Source organism: Sylvia atricapilla, chromosome 1, assembly GCF_009819655.1.
Source record: "Sylvia atricapilla isolate bSylAtr1 chromosome 1, bSylAtr1.pri, whole genome shotgun sequence".
Classification (NCBI taxonomy): domain Eukaryota; kingdom Metazoa; phylum Chordata; class Aves; order Passeriformes; family Sylviidae; genus Sylvia; species Sylvia atricapilla.
The window spans coordinates 9900578-9922719 of NC_089140.1; the positions used below are offsets into that span (position 1 = coordinate 9900578).

General features: G+C 39.3%; 1 long non-coding RNA gene across 1 annotated transcript; it reads left to right on the plus strand.

The window, feature by feature from the left end:
• The first annotated feature begins 1406 nt into the window (after positions 1-1406).
• LOC136363302 (uncharacterized) lies at positions 1407-6513 on the plus strand. Its single transcript, XR_010743971.1, has 2 exons — positions 1407-1484; positions 6359-6513. It is a non-coding gene; the product is annotated as an uncharacterized lncRNA (long non-coding RNA).
• The last annotated feature ends 15629 nt before the right edge of the window (positions 6514-22142 follow it).

Here is a 22142-nt window from a genome sequence, read left to right on the forward strand (position 1 = left end):
AAACCTATGTCTTGTCATTAAACAAAGGATAAAATAATGCCTTTAGAAAGAAGCTACAGAAGTGTGGGGGGTTTTCCCCAAGTATACCCTACATTTGCAAATAGTTAGTATTTTCTTTAACATCAGTTAATCTATAAATATCTTTTTGACCTTTGGATAATAGAATGCTTAATATATCTGCATGTCAAACACTGCAAGTTTTACTTTGATTCACCCACTTTAAGAGAAGCTATCATGTGCCAGACAGCTGCTTTTCCTCATAACTTCCCCCATAACTAAAACTTCTGCATAGTTACAAAACAGAAAATGACACCAGAATCACAGAGCAATATGTGCATTTCTCAGGACTAAATGGCTTCTGTTACTTGCTCCAGTCAAGTGTAAACCATGAAAAAGTACACTAACTTAGCTTCTAAAAGCAAAGGTCTTCTCACAGTGTTTCACACTAGCAGTAAACTCTCCATCTCCAGATTTTTCCTCCTTCACTGAGTGTTTGAAGTAAACAGTGAAAATCGTCCAACTTTTATTTAGAGCAGTAAATGCAATTTGAAATAATGACTCTCTCCAGTACAGAGGCTACTTTCCATGACCTAGATTATTCAATATAATATTTTAACACTAAATAATTTGCTGTGAAATTTTCACACTATATAGCAGAGCTCTCTGTATCTATTCTTAAATATCTGCAAACATTTTGTAAATATTAACATATTAACATTAACTTTATAAACGTGTTAGCATTTTAAATGCCCCCAAAACCACACTGGTATCTATAAACAGTGAGAAATCTCCTGAAAGTTTATGTACTTCCAATGTAGGTATTGCAGTCCCTAAATATTCAGTGGCTGGAGTCAGAGGCTGATTTTAAAAAGCCAAACTGGTTTCTAGGTTGCTCTGTGCTCTGTCAGTTGGAAGAGTCAAGTCCTTCCAAGGTTCAATGACTGAAAGGAATTAGGTCTCTCTAAGTGAGCAACAAAAACTGGACAGTTCAACAAAAATTGCTTACAGCTAGAAAACAGGAAATATCTGCAAGAAATCAGAAGGAAAAAAAATTAGAGTACAAAGCTGCATTAACTAGAGAAGTGCAGCTAGGAAAAAATTTGCATGGTCTAGAGAGGTGTAGCAGAAATAGGAATGGCTTTGAACAAAGCAAGAATGGTGGGTTAGAATGTAATACCTTAATCTGGGTGTTCAAAAAGTTTCAAAACTTTAAGTAAAGCATGTGATTTTGAAAGGCTATTATCAAATCCCTAAAAGCTTTATAAACTGATCAAGACCTAAACTGCAACTGGAAACCAAAAGCAAAACTATTCCCTGTGTACTGTGCAATATATACAAATGCATGCATGAAATAGTTGGGATCGATAAATGGTTTTATTTTTTTTTTTAGTGCTTTCATCAAACTGGCAAATACTACATCTGCTCATCACCTCATTCTGCCAAGCAGGTGGAATCTTGAAGAGTGGGTGGTGATCACTGCCAAGGTTTGCTTAGCAAAAAAATGCTTTGCCTGTTTTAGCTATAAATAATGCTCACCACATGTTTACTAGGTAAGGTCATGATTCTTTTTCATCTCAGTTTGGTGAGAGACAAACCAAGAAATATTGAGAAGAGTTAATTAATCCATGTGTAAATTCAGCAGATGCTAAAACTCAATTGGAAGCCAGAAGCAGCCTCACCAGAGAGAGAACACTTGGGCCCTACTCATTGCCAGCAACTTAGCTCATACATTTCACATGTAATCAGCATTATATAAAATTACAGTGAGTAACAAACACAAAAATAATAATTGTAAGAGGGCAAATAAGTCCAAACTTTCTCTCAAAAGAAGGCTCCAGTCAGCATATTCATTTTTCTCCTTTTACTTCACATTTCTTGCATTTGAGGTTACACCATAACTCAGTATTAGGGGGAAAGTTGTCCTGGAAGCTTCTTCCATAATCTGGTGGTTTGGTCAATCTCCTGCACTCCCCACTGCACTTTCAGCTTGCTGGGTTGGTCTGTGGCACTGCAAACCCACAAAGTCCTTATGGAAGGGTTGGCAGAGGTGTCTCCTCCTCACCTCTTGTGGAGAGGAAGCAGCAGCAGGTGTCCTGTGTTGTTCTGGATTCAGGCACCTGCTGACTCTTACAGTGCTCTCAGCAAGATGGAAAAATGTGGAAAAATTCCTGACCAGAGTCACAGCAGATTGTAGCTGTGAGCAAGGCACCTATTTTCCCAGAGGACTCTTTCTGTAATCAATGACATACTGGACTCTGCAGTCCAAAATGAGACTGTCCAGAACATTTGAGGCTCTCTGAAATGTAGGCCACTAGATTTCAGACAAAAACTGCTGTGAGCAGCCTCTTTTGTTCATACCTAAAGTGATTTGTTCTCATTGCAGGAGTTAATGTTGTGTTTGGCTGGCTCCTGAATGCCATTATCCCCCTTTGCTTACCAGGCTTGATGCCCCCTTCATCTTTCTTACTCAACTTTAGTTTTCCATGATGTCAACAGATTGCAGGGAAACTGCTCTACTGATCTCTTCATTCAGGGACTAAATAAATAAGTGAGACTTGCTAATTTTACATTATTATTCTTATTCCTCAAGTTCCCAGAGCTATGGAAAGTTCTGACAGCTCATGCAGAGTACAAGGCTGTTACTACTTATCTTTCACTAAAATACACTAATGAGAAAATTTCTCATCAGATCTCAACAAGAGTGTTTTGTTCCTTATAATGTAATGTTGACATATTTGTGTGCTGCTGTTCTGGGCCGGGATGTCAAAGCATATTAGACTTGTACATTGTAGTCATGAATTTGTTCAGTAAAAATAAATTAACATTTACTTTCCATGGTTCCAGTTGTTTATCAGTATTTTCAATCCCACTGATGGCATGTTCACCAGAAAACATCTGGAAAAATACTGGCATAGATTAGCCAAGGTCATTTCCCTAATCTGAAATCACCAAGAATCTTGAAATACAGGGAAATTCAGAAGCATATTTGAAAACAGACCAAGTTTATCTACAGGGTCCTATCCTATCCCCTCTTTAATTTGTCACATACCTGGAAAAGCAATGACTTCAGCTATCTCATTAAATGCACAGATTAAAACCGGGTTTAGTCTGAGTTTAAACTGGTGGCAATGAATATTTTTGTGTCCAGTGATAAATTGCATGTCAGAGTTTTCCTGTCTTTTCAGCCTGAGCAGTAACCCCGAGGGGACTGGGTGTGCAGTGCTTATCTTAAGTGTATCTATAACATACATACAACCCTTCATAAATGCAAAGAACATGTATCATGTTGTTAGACGTGTACTTCCTAAGCAGGGTTCTACTCCAGCTGACAGTAATGAACTCTGACGGTGGAGCAGAAGTTATTTTTGTCCTAAATGACAAACTGCCATGTCCTGTTATCTAGAAGATTTAAGGCCTGACACACACTATTTCATCTAATGGAAGCAGTTCAAAAGGAAAAGACAAGTTAACATATGCCAGTAGGAATGGATATGGAGCTGTAGTTCCCCAGGTAGCCAGGAACTAAATACCAGTGATTTTTCTAACCATGGTGGTTTTTGTCAGTTCATTTTATTTATAGGTGTGCCTAAACTTCAAACAAGTACTGGAATTAGAATCCCAGCATCCCTTCAGCTGGCCACTTCTCCCAGGAGAAGACAGAAAAAGGCTGAGTTATCACAAGTAATTACTCCTGATTGACCAGACATTCTACCAAAAACAGTGGCAACCACAATTTTAAACTAAGAGAAAGGATGATGAAAGCAAACACCTTGTTGCTTCTTTTTCTGTTAGAAATGGGTTGTTGTGACAAACTAGTGACATCCCTTTAGATGAACCTCACAGTCCAATGCAATTACCTTTCCCTGAGAGTGATTTAATTTAGTATTTAGCTCTAACCAGCCTTTTGCCTTTTGTCTGATATTTTGCATTTTCAGTGCTGTAAGGCAGCGACTGCATTTTTGCTCCGGTTTTATGCAGTTCTTGAGTCATGATTAGGATTCTTACAGCTAGTATCACTACCAACATTGCTCAGCCAGACATTCAAAGTGTCCTTTGCAGGGGCTTCTCTGTCAGACTCATACTTCCAAAATTCAGCACACAGGTGAGTATTTGGCCCAGACACTGAAAGTCCACACAGTGCTATAAACCATGGTTGTATGACATGTCCTAGAAAGACTCTGTGCCCTGGTTCATCTTTAAAGACTCATGATTTTAATGGAATTTTCTCTTTCCAGACATTATGAAATCCATTAAAATGAAAAATACTTCTTTTGGGTTCCTGGAAGTAATTAATTCATTTATACTTAAAATAAAGGGCAGATATTGTAGTAACTCTAACTGTCAGAAAAGAGGACACGTTAGAAAAGCTTAGGAAATAAAGGCTGTGTTCCTGAAATGTAGCTGAGGAGCTGCAGGGAATTAACAGTGCTGGGGCTGGGGACATTAAGTTCTTTTATACCATATTAGCAAGAACCAAGGACCCTGAAGTGTGGTTTAATGACAGGACTCAAACTTTACGAAGATTCACAATATCCTTTTCCAATAGTATTTGAGCAAGAGGAGACTATGACTTAGTTACACGGAGGCAAACTAAGTATTGCTGCACTTGCCAACACCAAAGAAGTTCTTTTGCAAACATTGCAGTCTACACCCTCCTCAGGAGGGAAGGAGAGGGGCAGACACTGATCTCCTCTTGGTGACCAAGGACAGGACCCAAGGGAATGGCCTGAAGCTGTGCCAGGGCAGGTTTAGGTTGGATATTAGAAAAAAGTTCTTCACGCAGAGCAGGGCTGGGACCAGGAACGGTCTGCCCAGGGCAGAGGGCAGGAAGCTCCAGGCCTGACAGAGCTCAGTGAGATTTGGACAATGCTCTCAGGCACCTGGTGTGACTCCTGGGGATGGTCCTGTGCAGGGCCAGGACTTGGGCTCAAATGAGTCCCTTCCCTCTCAAGATATTCTGATGCTATGAATGAAGTTACAAAAAATAAGTATGCAGAAGCAAAGTAGCAAAATGCTGTCATATGTATGTAGTAAAAGATTAATCACATTGAGAACCTAAATGAAGCATGACAAATCTCCCAAGATATACTAATCACCTTGAATACAAGACACTTTCTTCTTCTGGGTCTATCTGTATCAGAAAGAGCAAAATAGGAGTCCACAAAAGTATAGGTGCTGCAAATGGATGAATGAGATGGGCCAGGAATATTGGATGACCTAAAGACAGGTCCTTGTGTCAAGATATAATTCTTCAAGATCTTCTTTTGGTTTGTTTTTTTTTTTTTTTTTTTTTTTTTTTTTTTTTTTTTTTTTTTTTTGTTTTGTTTTGTTTTGGTTTTTTGTTTTTTGTTTTTTGTTTTTTGTTTTTTTTTTTTTTTTACCTATAATGGAAGTGGCAGATTCTGTCTATCTGGGCCACAGTTTTCAGAAACTGTTAAAATGTCTTTGAAAAGGAATCTCTTATTTCCACTTCGCCTTTTGCAAACTCTGTACACAACCACTCTTAATTTTAAGATTACCTTAATCTTACACTAAAGCATCTTGTCATCTTCATATCACAGAATGGTTGGGCGGCTGGGAATCTTGAATTTCCCCTGTCCATGGGTAGGGACAACTTCCACTACCCCAGGTTGCTCCAAGCCCCATCCAACCTGGCTTTGAACACATCCAGGGATGAGGAAGCAACAACTTCACTGGGCAACTTCATCCATTGCCTCACTGTCCTCAAAGTAAAGAATTTACCTTTGTAAATACAATTATTAACAATACAATTATTTTCAATTTTTTTATTAAGGAAAAAAGGTGTTTTCCATTCTAGATACCAATGCTTTTGTCTCTGTATGCAGTATTTCTCTTTCTATCAGTAGATATGGATTAAAAGAAATGGAGACAGTGCTAAGGTATGCTGAAGGATAATACATAATGTTTGCACATACCACAACATCTGAGTTTATAGTTCAGAGTCTCTGGCTCTTTGCATTTATTTCCAATGTCTGGAAATACCTGGAATAACCTGTGTGCACTTACACAGATATTACACATAATGTCTGGAATAACCTGTGTACACTTTGATAGAGGGACACACCATTACAGCAGTTCTGAACCTGAAAAAAGCTTTACTATAATTTTTATTGGATTTTACATTTAAAGCAACTATGATTCTCTGTTGCATAACTCTCATATTCATGTTTGGTATCTACTTATTGACTGAATAATTCAAAACTCTAACATTACAATACATGCATATTAGCAATTATATTTTTTTTTAATGAATACAGCTTCTAACTGCACTATTTATCTTAAAAAGTAGCCCAAGTCAAAATATGCATATCCAGGTCTCAATTTCCCAGTTTTTGAGGTGATATAGATGTACTGCTGGCTTTTAAGTTGCATCTCATTTAAATAACCTTTGCATTTTTGTGTATATTGCTTGTTTATCTTCAGCAAGCAAGACAAAATAAACTCTAGGATTCAAGTGATTTTTTTTAAGGATTCATCAAACAAGAATAAAAATATATATTTTTGTGAGATAGTGTGGCTGAGCTGAGCTGAGGAGCAGGTGTTTGGAATGTATGCAGAAGGATTCACTTGCTGTCAGTGTGTTTAAAGCTGGAGAAGCCAGCCAGCACTGTGCTCTTGAGCTTGTAAACTCTGGTTGCTGATGTGATGAGAAACAGTGGATGTTCTGCTTACAAATTTAGACTCTTCACCCCAAAGAGGTTCCTACCAGATCCCAGGCTTTGTGACAAATCAGGTTCCTTTTTCTTGTCCCATATATTTCAGAACAATAACATATGTCATATGTGTGACTTCTGAAAGCCCAGAAGAATGTGGTTTCCTTCTTGTGCAATGTGAGCAGCTCCTTCAGTCACCATGAGCACAAGTCACAGGGCTCTCTGAGAACCAGGAGGGAATAAATGAAGAATTGGAATATGTTATTTTTTCTGTAAATTTTTCTCTTCTGTTGGTTTATAAGGCTTGCCTTCCCAGTTTCTATCTCAATATAGGTAAAACAATAATTGCAAGATAATAAATAATGTACTGTGTAAAGTCTAACAAACTGGAATTGTGTGAGAGTTGCAATCAGAGTTCCACCAGTCACTCTCCACTGCCTGGCTGGGAGTAATACACTGAATAACAGTGGGTTGGGGCAATCCCAAGCACAGGCTGTGCAGGGAATGGATTGTGAGCAGCCCTGGGAAGAAGGGCTAGGGAGTGTTGGTTGATGAGAAGCTCAAAATGACCCAGCAATGTGCACTCAGAGCCCAGAGAGCCAAAAGAGCTCTGGGCTGCATCAAAAGCACCCTGGGCAGCAGGTGAGGGAGGGGATTGTGCCCCTCTGCTCTGCTCTGCTCTGGTGGGATCCCACCTGCAGGGCTGCACCCAGGTGTAATGCCATCAACAAAAGAAGGAGAAGGACCTGTTGAAGGGAGTCTAGGGGATGGCATGAACATGATTAGAAGGCTGAAGCAACTCTGCTATGGAGACAAGCCGGGAGAGTGGTGGCGGTTCATCCCAGAGAAGAGAACCCTCTGAGGGGATGTTGTAACAACTCCTCATAGGTACAGGAAAGCTGGAGAGGGACTGTTTCCAAGTGGAAAGGACAGGTGGAGTGACAGGACAAGGGGCAGTGGGCTTAAACTTACAGAAAGCAGGTTTAGATATTAGAAAGAAGTCCTTTACTGTGAAGGTGAGTCACTGGCACAAGTTACCCTGAGAAGCTGTGGCTGCCCCATCCCTGGCAGTGTTCAAAGCCAGGTTGAACACTGGATGGGACACCCTGGTCCAGTGGAAGGTGTCCCTGCCAATGGAAGGGGCACTGGAACTTAATCATCTTTAAGGCTGCTTCCAAATGAACCCATTCAACAATTCTATGATTTAATATTGAATGCATTTACATGTATAAGGGTAATGAATAACATCACTTTTTACCCTTTTTCCTTTTTATTTCTCACTTCAGAATTATAAGCAAGTAAAAAAAAAAAAAAAAAAAAAAAAAAAAAAAACCAGCAATACCCAGTAATATTCTTCATGGGTTAATAAAAGTAGAGATGAAAAATGTTGGATAGAGCAGAGCAGTTGTCAGAGAAGCCTGCATACACCAGAGTTTGCAGAGACAGCAGAAGACAAGGCATTTTAAGACATTTTAAGACAGCACATATATGAGGTTTTTAGTAAAGAGAATGATAAATGGCAGGGAGCAGATTGGGAGAGGAGAAAATGCAGCAGCCTGCTTTAATCTGCCTGCAAGACATTTTAAGAAAGATAGAATATATCTTCTGAAGAAGCAGTATGGATGGGAAAAGTCCAAAATTATTAGAACCACTATTTTTCTTCATGATATTTCATGGTTACGAGGGAAAACAGGGCAGGAGTGCCACAAAACCAGCTGTTGCTATGTACTTTACAAAACTGTGCTTTTTGCACAATTTCCTGTCCCAAGCCAGGAATTAAAGAACCATGATGTAACCAAATAGTAAAAAAAAAAAAAAAAAAAAAAAAAAAACCAAACCCAAAAAAACTTAACAAAAAAAAAAACTTCTTCCAACAAAACTAAAACCTGAAGATATGAGCTAATAAGCTTATACTACTCAAACCATATTTTAACCTACATCAGATTTTGTCACTCAGGACATAGTTTATATTCCGACTTCTAAAACAGTTGGAATAAATAAATCACCTAAGCAGCAACTGCTTGAAACACAAATAAAATCTTCTTATGAGTTGGCCTAATGTACTATTACCAGAAAATATTTTAGCTCCTGAAAAAAGTGGCAGTCATGATCACTTGAGCTCACAAACTGTCAGTTCCTTCCAAGGTGCCAGCATATTACCTCCAGAATATTTGAATTCCAGAAAGGCAACATCATAAGAGATTTTATCAGAATATATATTAAATGAATTACTGGAAAAGTTGCTGTTATTTGTTTTATTTAAAGGTAGTTTATAGGTAAAAGCTTATATAGTTTCTGTATACTTAATAAATTAAATATTAGCTGTGTTTCTTTTAGAGATGGATTGTGTGAACTCTAAAATATTTTTTCATATCCATTTGGAAAAATAACTCTAAGAGAGCCATTAACTCCGCAGATCTCCAGAAAAAATTTATATACACTGAAAAGAAAGTAAATTATTGTATTCATAACCTCTGTAACAATGTTACAAATTTTGCATTTTCAAACATTCACTAATTCCATCATTCACGCATGCCTATAGTGGACCCTGCAGTGAAATGCCTCAACCAAACAACCTCAGGTTTATATAGAAGCAAAGGAGAGAAAAACACTTTACAGGACACAGAGGATTTGTCATGCCAAGCATAAAGACAAAACAAGGTCTGTTTTTCAATGCTACAAGCTTATTGTCCCATGAGCTGAACATTGGCGGAAATTTTTACAATCCTTTTAATCTGTCCTTGACACTTTTCCTTTCTAAATATATCTGGTACATCTTGCTGGCACATACAGGACCAAAACCCTTATGAATTTATGTTGAATACACAAAGCAGAAAATCTGGATTTGGTGTGATGTCAGTGTAAGGAGGACACACACAAACCATTGCAAAGGCCTTAGCAGCTCAGCTGGGAGCTTACAAGGTTTTCCTACACTCATGCATGAGGAATGCGACTCCCCATGAATTCAATTGTGGATCAGATTTGTCTTTTGAGATTAAAGCCCTCATTAATATGTTGGGAGGATGTGAATTCAAAGAGGGAGTTTGACAGTGATGAATGTCACTGTGCACGCTGAGAACTCCTGCTGTACATTTCATTAACATGGATCTTGCAAACATGTTCTAGCTATAAATCCACCCCAAGTCTACATAAAACAAGGCCAGTTACATTTTAAAGTTTCCTCAATTTTGAAATATTTTACTGGTTTAAAAAGGATTCTTTGGATAACAATATGGCCATGCTGATGCCAAGAGGAGTTTGGCAATTGATTTTAGCGAGATGTGGTGGGTTGACCCTCGATGGACACCCGGTGCCCACCATGGACCTCCATGGGCTGCAGGGGCACAGCTCCTCTCCAGGGTCTTCAACACAGCATTGGAAGAATCTCCACTCTGGGACCTTCCCTCTCCACTGATCCTGGTGTCTGCAGTTGTTTCTCTGGTATATTCCCAATACTTTGTCCAGCTGCTATTGTACAGTTGTAGGGGGTTTTACCCTTCTTAATTATGTGATCCAGAGGCACTTCCAGCTGCTGCTGCTGGGCTCAGCCTCAGACAGCAGTGGATCTGTCTTGGAGCCAGCTGGCATTGGCTCTATCAGGCACGGGGAAAGCTTCTGGAAGTTTCTCTCAGAAGCCACCCATGTAGCTCCTGCTGCTAAAACCTTGCCATCAAAGTCTAATACACAAGGCCAGAACTTGCAGTCTAATGGCTAAAGAGGATATCTGTAAAATCAGCAAGAATTCAACCAGCCACTGGTTAGAACTTGCACTGCTCAGAATGCACTGCTCAATAATTTGAGCTACAGCTCAAATCTGCAGTCTTCAGGAAATTCAGTTATCTACTTGCAAGCACTTGGTTTGTGCAAAGACACTTCCTATTTGAACCTAAAAAACTGCAGCAAATTGCAGCCCACTGTGCTCTGTGAATTTTCTGTGAATGTGTATTAAACAAAAGCAAACCCCAGAACTTGTGAACTAAGTCTTACTCCATAGTCCCAAATGCAGTTACAGAGCGTCTTCAGCAGAGGAAGATGCAGTTTCCAACAAGGCAAACATGAGACTTGAGTGAAAACTTGAAGACTGTCCTTGCCCTTTGGTTCTCCCAAACATACACCTCTGCTTGCCCTCTGAGTCCTAGAAAAACAATGAGTCAGTAAATGTGGTGCTTGGCCGTGAGGAGTGTCCGGGGAAAACCCCAGAGGCACAAAGACCACGCTGCAGGCACATGATGTGCATTGCCACTGATTTTCATGTGCCAGTCTGAGAAGGCATTTATTTTACTGTTAACCATCAGGACACAGCCACTGTCTCACTGGTGAAGTCTCCACGGCAACCATTTGTGTTGCAATGAGGGGCTTTACAAAAAGGCAGCCACAGTTTTGTGTTTTGAACCAGACCAGGACATGCCCCCTTCACACAGGCAGTCTGACACTCAGGACTCCTGGACAGAGAGCAACTTGTGTTCTTAAAGCTGATTTGGCTTCAAGGTCGCTATAATGTTAAACATAATTTCTTTACATGCAGTGTGGAACCTACAGGCATTAAACTGAAGAAGCAACTTGCCTGTATCTTAGAAATACTTGGTCAAAGTTTGGGATTTGCCTCAAGGCTCTAAAAATTCTGGAAAATAGGTCACTCAGAAATAGTCCAAGTGTCTCATATTCCCAGTTACTGTTTGTTATTTTCCCAAAAACACATGAAACAACCCCCCTCCACCATACCATCTTTCAAAAAGATTGTGGAAATTATCCTAGTGTCAGCCACACTCTTCATAACATCCCTACCAGGAAACTGGATTGCACATTTCTGAGGAGAAAAAGATTCAGCATATATCTTTCATCCTGTTTTTATCCTTTTTCTCCATGGAAAATATTCTCACCTTGGCTGCAAATTTAGATAAAGTTTCAGCCTGTGAGAGGAAAATTATGTGGTGGTTTGTTTTTTGGGGCTTTGTTTTGTTCTTTTCTCTACTGTTTGGGTTACTTTTAATCCTTCTTGGAGACCTGATATAACCTTAGTTTTCTACGTTTTTGCACTTGAGTCAAATATCTGACTGTGACAAATGGCCACAATGAAGCTCCTTGGAAAATTGAGCTGTATCACTCCTGCCTCTGTTGGAGAGCTCCTATATAACAAGATTATAAATGTTTTTTCCTTACTACCCCAGGTCCAACAAAAGGGAAAAAAAGAATTATGAAAGAAATGTTGATGTCCTCTGACCAGCTGATAATCTCATCTGCTATTTCTATTCTTAAAATTTGTTGTGTTATTTAAGAGCTGTTATTGCTTTTACATGATGCTTCATTTGAAAAGGGCTACATGAAAAATTCAACTCACTAATCAGCATAACAAGCTTAGTGATAGAAATTTCCCATAGAAAACAGGGGAGACATAGGAGAAGAAAAAATCAGCAGAAAGAACCTGATTTATTTTTGTGATCAACTACTGACTCGTGGTAATTTGGAAAAATTCAGAACAAGCAGAGGCAACATTGGCAGGACAAGGAAAACCTAAATGCAATCAAATGATATTCCAGTGCTCACAATGAAACCATTGCACACTGCAGCTGATGTTAGGATTTCAATCCTCAGAGACAGAGAGTTGATTCAAATGCCAAGCTCTTTTGAAACTGTCAGGCACATTTGGAGATAAAAATATGCAGATTTTGATTCTGTTTCAGTTCCCATCAAAAGATGTGGTCTTTGATCATTTAAGGTATTTAATCCTCTTACCTGAATCTTCACAAAATTAAATATTTTCACAAAACCTTTGAAAGCACAGAGTATTTCATGTGATCATCACAGAGAGCTAACAGAAGGTGCCCATAACTACACAGAAATCTCCAAAAGGTCCACCTTTACCTGAAACTGCTTTGCCACTCTCTTCCAACACCTGAGAGAGGTTACAGGGAAGCTGGAAGTACTCTCTTCTCTAGGATGCACGGTAGCAGGTCAAGAGACAGCAGGTACATGTTGTTCTACAAGAATTTTCATTTGGATTTAAGAAAAAAGATTATTCATCTTGAGAAGAATTAAACACTGGAACAGGCAGCCCAGCATAGTGGTGGAATCCCCCTGGCTTAGAAATATTCCTTGGCTAGACAGTCCTCTGGAAAATGAAATCTAAGGCCTGGCTGTTGGCTGGAGACTGGTACAGATGATCTCCAGGGGTCTCTTCCAACATGGAATTTTTTGTAATTCTAACCCGTAATTCACCGCTTCTATTATTTTTTAAATTATATTGATAGTGCCCAAGAAACAGTAAGTTGTGAAAATCACAGGTTCACCTACTATATGAAAACATGAGAGAAATACAATCATGAACTGTCCATCAGATTCAGATATTGTTTGAAAGTCAAACCAAGGCATTCAGCTGGGCTGAGACTCTAGAGACACTGGTCACGAGTGCTCTGTCTATCCCAGTTGAACTGGAAATTCTGGGCACAGAGCTCAAGAGGCAGTGAGTGCTCTGTATCCATCTTAGCAAACTGTCACTGTCTCCAAAAGAAGGACCTGTAAGCAAATGCTCCTTTGGGCTGGCCAGTCCTCACTGCCAGGAGCTCCTGTGCAGGGTGGGTGCAAAGTCTGACCTGGGACAGGCAAAGCCGCTGCTAGATAAAGTTCAAACCATTTATCAGACATATAACAGCACTTCAGGGACCAGAAATGTCCCCGGGCAAACCAAGATTTAAAGCCTAAAAATATGAGAATAGGAGGAAATAGGCCTTTATTTCACTGTGCATAGGCCAGGAACCAAACACAAGTTAGCACAAGGTATCCATTCATTCCACTACAATAGCATAACTTTACTTTCAAACCAAAATAAAAAGTACGTAGCTTGTGGAACAGATATGGTAGAAGTATCTTATAAATTAGTGAAAGCTAAAATTCTACATTATTAATGGTTTTATTAGTCAGGGAAAGGGTGGAAAATTAAACAAACACTATGTCCTTGCTGTATAAGAGATAAATTGCTCACATGAGTACATCCAGTGTTATGGTAGATTGAGACTACCAGTTTGACTCATCACTCTTTTTTGTCTGGGCCCCAGCTCATGGACAAAACCATTAGAGAACTTATTTCCTAATTCTTCAACAGGCCTGTATTGGGTTTGTTTTGCCAGATTTTGGTGGTGGAGACCTACAGAGGTGACTTTTGTGAGAAACTGCTAGCAGCTTCCTCTATGTCTGACAGAGCCAATGCCAGACAGCTCCAAGCTGGACCTACCAGTGGCCCAAACTCATCACCTGTGGTGGTGGTGATGCCTCTGGGCTAATGTATTAAGAAGGAGGGGACAAAAGTGCTCAACTTCTACAGCAATCAAGAGAGACAGGAGTGAAAATACAAGAGGAACAGCTCTGCAGACCCCAAGGTCACTGCAGAATGAGGGGGAGGAGGTGTTCCAGCCCCTTGCAGCCTCTGGTACAGACCATGGTGGGACAGCAGTGTCCCTGCAGCCCATGGAGGTCCATGGTGGAGCAGGGATGCACCTGCAGCCCAGGAAGGACCCCATGCCAGAACAGGTAGATGCCTGAAGGAGGCTGTGACCCGAAGGGAAGCCCATGCTGGAGCAGGTCAGCTGGCAGGACCACTGATCCCAAGGAACCCATGGTGGAGGAACCTTTTCCTGAAGGACTGCACCCCATGGAAGGGGAGTACATGTTCCAGACTCCCATGTGCTGTTCAGTGGCAGATGTGCAGGCTGTGCCACAGCTTCAGCCTCTGTCACTTGCAGGCAAGGCAGACATAGGCAGGGAACACCACTCTCCCTGAGCCCAAACAAAAGACATGCCTCCATCCATCAGTCTGTCAGGGAAGCATGTGTAGATCTTCCCTACCTGCTACTGTCCCTTCACAGAGCAAATGGCCTACAGCTGGGCCAGGTGCTAGAAATCTTTCCCTGTTTTTCACAGAAGTGAGTCAGAGTGGGCAGAGTGTCAGTTTATTGGGTTTCTTATTGGACATCCTGGGTGAACAGTGGTTACACAACCCCCTGCTTTTCTCTATAACCCGCTCCAGACACCTTCCCTGTCATTGTGCTGGGGACTTCTGTGGCCATTCAGAGAGATGGGAAGGAGAACCCAAAGGGATTAGAGGAGTCCTGACAGCACACACAGTGCTGGAAACCACAGTGTAGATGAACAATAGCACACGATTACACTTGACCATTACTTTTACATGTCTTTGACATGGTGTCTGAGGTAGAACCATCCCACCCATCCAAAACAAAACCATCCACTACACAGCAAGGGCATTCCCCTATCACTTTCACTTCCCCTGCCTGCTCTGTCTGCCTCTTCTACAACTCAGCAGCAGCTCTCAGGCATCCGTGTCACAGCCATCCCCACCACACTACAGACATTTCTCAGTAGCTAACAGACTGTTGCCTCAGAGAGACGAGCCTGGGCTCAAGAAATGAGGAGTGACAAAGGCTCCAGGTACATAAATCCCTCAATCTCACGGGATGATCAGCAACACTGCACTCAAGGAGGATGTGTGGTGAGGATGGAGCGGGTCTCTGCACACCTGTGAGGCCACCTCAGAGGAGGGGAGTGCAGAGATGTCCTGGGCACAGCGCTGTGTGAGCAGCCCCAGCGCTGAGGGCTCTGGCTGCCAGGGCCAGAGGGATGTGCAGGAGAGTTTGGCAGTATTTGCTGGCAATGAAAGCACTCGGTGAACAAACGCTATGGATGTTCTTACTCTGCCATCTTGTGACAGGCAAAGGAAATGTTTGTGCAAGGAGACTTGACAAATATATTACAATTATTATAAAATGGGAGCTCCAAGCAATTTCCAGTAGCATGCTGCTGAAAACGAATGCCTGCAATCAGTCTGTAAATTAGCTACAGGTAATTTATTACTTTAGTTTATTCGTCTGAAATCTTGAACATTATGTATCGCTGCAATTTTGAACATTTTTTCAAACATAACAAAAAGTCACATTCTCTTAACATCTGTATCTCATTTTGGACAAGGACCAAGTCTGGGAACAATGGACACATTTTTAAAAAGCCATGGTAATTATAAAAAGCCAGTTAACTTCTTTTTTTGTTTTGTCTTTTGAGGGGGAAAGCTGGCAGAGTTTGAAGACTTTGAACATCCTTCATTTGCTGAAAAGGATCTTTCAGAATGCAGTGTTTTCAGGAAGGACTTACTTGATGCAACCACTTTTCTTGCAAGTTTCTTGGAACTCTCCAGCTGCCAGGGCTTTACCTTCAGTTCTCAGATGCTGGTCTCACACTCTGCATTGTTCTGCACACTGATTATATAATAGATTGACATTTAAAAAAATTGTTCCTTCAGGTAGTTGGTGGCATGAGTCTCACACAGCTTTGAAAATTAGCACTAAAACCTTAAGGTGACATTGACTGGAAGCCAAAGGAGGGACTATAACCTGGGGCTACCACTCCTGCTCTTATCAAAGGAATGAGAAAGGCTCTGCATTAACTTCTCAATCGGATTCTTTTACAAGTTAAATTTCAAAGAGTTACTCGTTTCAAAATTTTCATCAAAACATCAGCAATACTGGAATTTGGGACACTTTAGATTAAAAATTAGGGTCAGTAAAACAGCAATGACAAAAGGCAGTTTATGAGATTGCTGAGGCAAAAAAGATACAATTCCATAGCAACTATTTTGTCATATGGACTCTATGCCTCTATTCTGAATTACACAAATTACTTGCAAAGGTAAACAAGGTAAATGGATGCACTCAGGAAACCAGATCCTGCCTTCAGTAATCAATGCACTTGAAATTCCCCGAATTACCAGGGATCTCCAACTGGAAGCTTGTTCTACAGCTGCTGCTGCCTCCTCTGGAGAAGTTCCTTTTGTTGGTTGCCAAAGAGACCAAGAGTGACATGCAGTGAGAAAGTCAGAGACATCAGTGTGCACAGCCTCCAAGCTCGAGTGGAAGGAGTGCAGATTGTTAAATGGAATTGGGGGGGAAGCAGTAGGGAACTGCAGTGCAAATACCCTTGTGATAGGTCCAATGAAAAGACCAGACTGATGTGGGCTGTCTGTCACCTCCCCACAGCCCCATATAGAAGGGCAGTCTGGATAAGTTATTCCGGAGACCTTGCCCTCTTTCTGCTTTCTAAAGAGAAAGTTGTTACCTCTGCATTTTAATAATTTAAAATATTATAATAATTTTAAATATTTTGAGAACTAAAATTGTGGAATATATAAATGTAAAGGAAGAAACAAAAGACTGTTCTACTTACCTCTGCATCTACATACATCTGGTGATATAAGTCCAGAATATATATATATATATAAAATATACATAAAATCATAAACTTTTTCAGATTACTCTTTACTTGCACAAGTAATCCTAAGTATGTTTTATTCTGTCCTTGGGTTTTATATATAGTTCAAAAATTAAAGAAAAGAGCAAGCCCACATTTAAGCTTTAAACTTTCCAGCATATTTTATTTATGTAATTAACTTGTAAAGTCATCTGTATTTTTACTGACAACGCCTACCCTTCCCTGATGTGTGACTTGAGTTCTGTGACTTTTCATGAAATGAGTATCTCCTACAGCAGGGTTTAGAATTTGTCTCTTCCTACTCTTCTGGACATTTAGTAAATGTAGTGGTTTCTTGATGTTTGACTGCACAATAAGGAATGCACTGTAACATACAAAGTCCTAAATTCTCCATAGAGAACGCCTCTAGATAAGATTTTATTTACCCTTGATTTATGGTATTCATCTTACCTAACTTCAGACACCAACCACGTGGAGATTTACAGATAAACAAGTCACTTTAGTGTTTTTTCATAGGGAGTTAAAACGTGGGTTTGGATTCTGTTCTGCTCCACTTCAGTTATTTATCTGGAGAACAAAACGAATTTATACCTAAACCACAGTGGCAAAAGTAAGTGCTTCTCTACTGACTACTGCAACTAGCCCAAATGTAAACCAATTTTTGGTTAAGTTAATGCCATTCCAATCATAAAAATACAGCATCAAACACTAATAAGTATCAATTTAAAGAACAGGTCTCATTTTAGTCTCAGTTCTTCATTTCACTTCAGTTGTATAATTGTAACACGCTTTACCAGGGCTTGTTACAAGACTTACATTATCTAAATTGATATAAGTCTGACACACAGACCACTCAGCTCTCCCAAAGCCTTTCCTAAAGCTGAATTCTTTAATCTGCAAAGGCTGATGACAGTCACTGCACAATCTGTAACATTTACCTGCATCTGGGCCCGTTTAGAGACAGAAAGTTGTTTGTCTGGTATGACAGTGGCTTCAATAAAGCAGGGGGGGGAAATCTACTGAAGATTTCTGCTTCTAGGTGGATAGCTCTGTCTCTGGAGGTGGGAGAGGAAGGGGAAAGAAAATCTTTTCCTCATTCTTCCAAAAGAAAGAGTTTCAAGCAGACAAATGATTGAAAAAATAGTCCAAACTCCTCAAGACCTATTAGAAGATCTTGAGTAAATTATTATTATATATTGTTAGATGGAATGTGGCAGGGTTTTCAACCACATTCACTGGTTCACAGAGAGGTATGCAGAAACTCCCACAGAAATGTTCTGCCATAATAAGCAGAATATCAGAGTTCAGCTGTGCAATACAGCAGATTTATAGACATGAAAGGTTTCAATTTTACTGAGTGATTAAAAAAATAGATTGAAAAATTTCAACATCAGAAACAATTTTTATTTGGTTCAGCTGGTTGGTTGGTTTTCTGGAAACTTACTTTACTGCAGTTAAAAGAACACCCAAACCAAACAAATCAACCTTCAGTTGTCATTCTAATTAAGCTAAAACTCTACCTTATTATGATATGCATCTAAATATTATCAAAATTGTACTCAATTTTTACAGCTCAATCATAATTGTATTGTCCTGACAGCATTAGACACACATTGCTGAATTTATTTTTTTTTGTTAACAGCACCTAACTTTGATGATTTTCTCTATCATACATTTTGACAAACCTTTGAAACTTAATGAATTGAGTTTCACTTCTCACTTACAAAATTAAATCAAAATACTGGACAGATTATAGAGAATGAGAAATAGAAATAATAGTTTCTTTTCTTTACAGGAGAAAAGCTGGAGTTTTCATACTGTTGTGAAGTCATGCAAGGTAACACTGAAGTCCAGACAGTTTGCAACCTTGACAGAAGCTGGCAGGTCAAAATAAGCTCATAGGTATAGCTTTTACTTGATCTACTAACTGATGTGAAAGCTAAAAATAGAGCTTATCTTTCAATAGAATTTAATTCACCAGAGATGATTCAATTAGGTAAAGCTGAAATCAATTATTTGCCCAGAAAAAAAAAAATACAGCCAGGGTTTTTTCAAAAATTACATTTGTGATGTGTTTTGTATCTATCATTCAACTTCAAGTGACATGCTTCAATAATTCTCAGCAGCCTTAAAAATAGCTGAAAGTCTAAGATGCAGCTAGGAAGATTCTGCCCAGTTTCCTGAAACCCAGCTTTTGCAGTAGCCTGTGTGAAGCTGGAATGGTACTGCACCTGCTGAAAGTTTTCAACAGAGTGCTATTGAAAAAAATCAATAACAGAACTGCAGATTAGGACAAAAACACAGTCTCCCCTAGTCTTTGTGGAGCCTATTTTCCTTTGAGTTCACGTGTCATTATCTCAGTAGTGCTCATGGATTTGGAACCATGTGTCCAGAGACCATTCCTGTCTCTGGGACCTCCCTGAGGGATATGGAGTATTTGCAATTGACCTCTCATTGAACTTAAGAAGTTTTGGGTCTTAAACACAGCAATTTTTGGGGGTTGCATATAGTAATGTGTTTTGGTGTAAAATCTAGGTTGAGAAAAAAAGAAAGAGGAAACTTTGAAAAAAATCTGAGCTAGACCTGATGAGCCTTTATGTAGTCATGGTCAGTATGTATGCAGGCTATGATGCTAGCAAAGATTGCACTATCAAGAAGTGTCAGAGAAGAACAAAATTAAATTACACTAAAGAAGGAATAATTGCAATGCTTTGAAAAATAATCAGTAATATCTTATATGCAGTTTTAGAAAAATTATTTCTTCACATTTTTGTTCAATGCATTTTTCTTTGAGTCTCATCCAGTAATGTCTCCCACCCACTCCCTCCATCTGGAATAGGAATCTGATTCTTTAAGTACTTTCTCTTCAACTTACTTTTCAACTCTGTCCCCAAAGCTGAAATTTCAGTGACTAATTGAACAGAATTTGGACTAGTTCCAAGTCTACCTTGTCCTCATTGGTTTGACAACGTTCCTGTGCTCTGGTCATTAGTACCGCATGACCCTGCAGAACTAACTCAGCCATGAAGCAAGTTAATCAGTAAATGAATAGAGTTCTTGAACAGAGAAGTTTTATCCTGAGTTCACCAAAGCAATTATGTGTTAATTAATTCTCTGCCAGGCACAAAGTAAGACAAATATAGGAAGTATGATCTTGAGAGAAATAATTTTCTGGGGAGAAGGTCAAATCCTAAACTGATGTAAATTGTCAGAGCTTGCTTTACTTACATTGAGCCATTGTGATTTACACCTTCTGAGACCCTTTTATAAGAAGATTCACTTTTTAAATTTTATTCTTAATCCTAAAAACCAATAGTAAACCCATGCCACCTAAGCTTTTCTTCAAAGAAAATGTGTTTTCTCTGAAAAATTGCTTCATATGACTTAAATAATAAACAACAAAACTGGTATATCTTCATTTTATATATATACATATATATATACATCTCTATATATACATAGAAGTGTCTCATTAGACAATATTCAATTATCTAGAGCCTGATTTTTTTTAACGTAAAGTTCCTTAAAAATATATACGTCCAACTTACTAAACTGAGACAGCATTAAAATCCCCAGGAATATGCAGACTAAAACTTAAAAAAGCGCTTTGGTTTGTGTATTTTTTATATTCGAAAAATTAACTCCTGTGAGCATAACTCAATTAAACCATAGTTCAGAGTGCTGCAGAAGCAAAACAGCTTGCAACTCTCAGACATAAAATACACCAAGAATCTCTTCTTGTTCCCATTTAAACCTGTAAGATATTTACCTTTCAGTTAAATGGAGACAAAAGCAGGTTTTAAACTGAGCAAACTCTTCTTTATTTCAGAACCAAATTTTTTAAGATTGGACAATGAATGGGGTTTCCAGGTTTTCAGATGTGCTTTTTGTAAGCCTTTGAAAGGATTTAGCATTCAGAGGATTGACAGGTTTAGTCAATAAAATCTCCATTACTTCAAGTCACTTCGGAATGAACAGACCATCTAATCTACCATCAGAACACTGAATGTACGCAACTCGTTAATCCTACAGTTGAGAGCTTAGATGAAAATTGATTATTATCAGATTTTTTTATTTTTTTAATGAAAGCATTTTGTATGCTGGTTCTGCCAAAGGTGCTGTTTAGGGTGGTTGCTAGGTATTGTACCTTCTCACAAAGGGCAATGTCACGTCTTTGTGCTCCAATTCCATCAGCACTGTGTTTCATTGCTCTCAGTTGTGTTTTCACTTCTGTAATCATACTTATGTGAGAGTGATATGAGAAAAGCCTTTCATACTGGACTCAGAAGAATTGCACAGGTATAGCTGAAAGCAAACTGCTTCATGCCAAAACTTTGTATTGGAGGTGCCCAAGGGGTTATCATTAATAAAAGCTTCTAAATGTGTAACACCAGAATGTCTTCACTGGGAAATTGATTAAAATTCCTCTAAGCTAAGCAAAGTCAGACATGTGTATCTCATCTGTATTTTTGCTATAAAATCTCCTGTAATACTTCAACATTTTTTGCATTCCTGATAGTCAAACACAAACAGAATAGTAGTGATAGATGTGTCTTCTCAGAAGCTATTATTACTTCCAAGCTCAGTGCAGTACCCCCAAAGGGGTCCTTCTGAGACTCTTGTCTCTTGCAGGACGATGGGATTCATGTTGTTTGCAGACACAACAGATTGAACAATCAAAGGTGACAGAAAGGTGTGTTATATGCCTGGAGGCAACCATTTTATTAACTACCACTACCAGTCTTGGAAACATTCCTGTTGTAATTGTTCAGATTCCATGGGACCAGCTAGTTATTTTACCACTCCTGGTGATTTTCAACATCTAATATTTATTAAATACTATTCCTTTCCTTGTGATTAATCCCTCGTTGAAGGGCATTGTTTGTTAAGGAAAACAGAGTGCTCTGGGTTTTAAAGCACATAGAAAACATTTTTAAAAAATTAGGTGCCCAACTGCCCTATTACACATCTAGACAGTCCAGTTCCTTTTTCAGAGCACATGAACTATTAAAACTACAAATACATCTTATATGATGAAACAAAGTGACAGCATAGATGTTTATCAACAGGCAAAAGCAGTTCTTCAGAGAGAGGAGCCACTTACAGTGGCTTTTTGTAGCAATGTGGATCTGGATCATCTAATAAATGTTCTGCAGACTCTCGTCTCTCCATCCTACTACAACTTTCTGCAAAACTTAT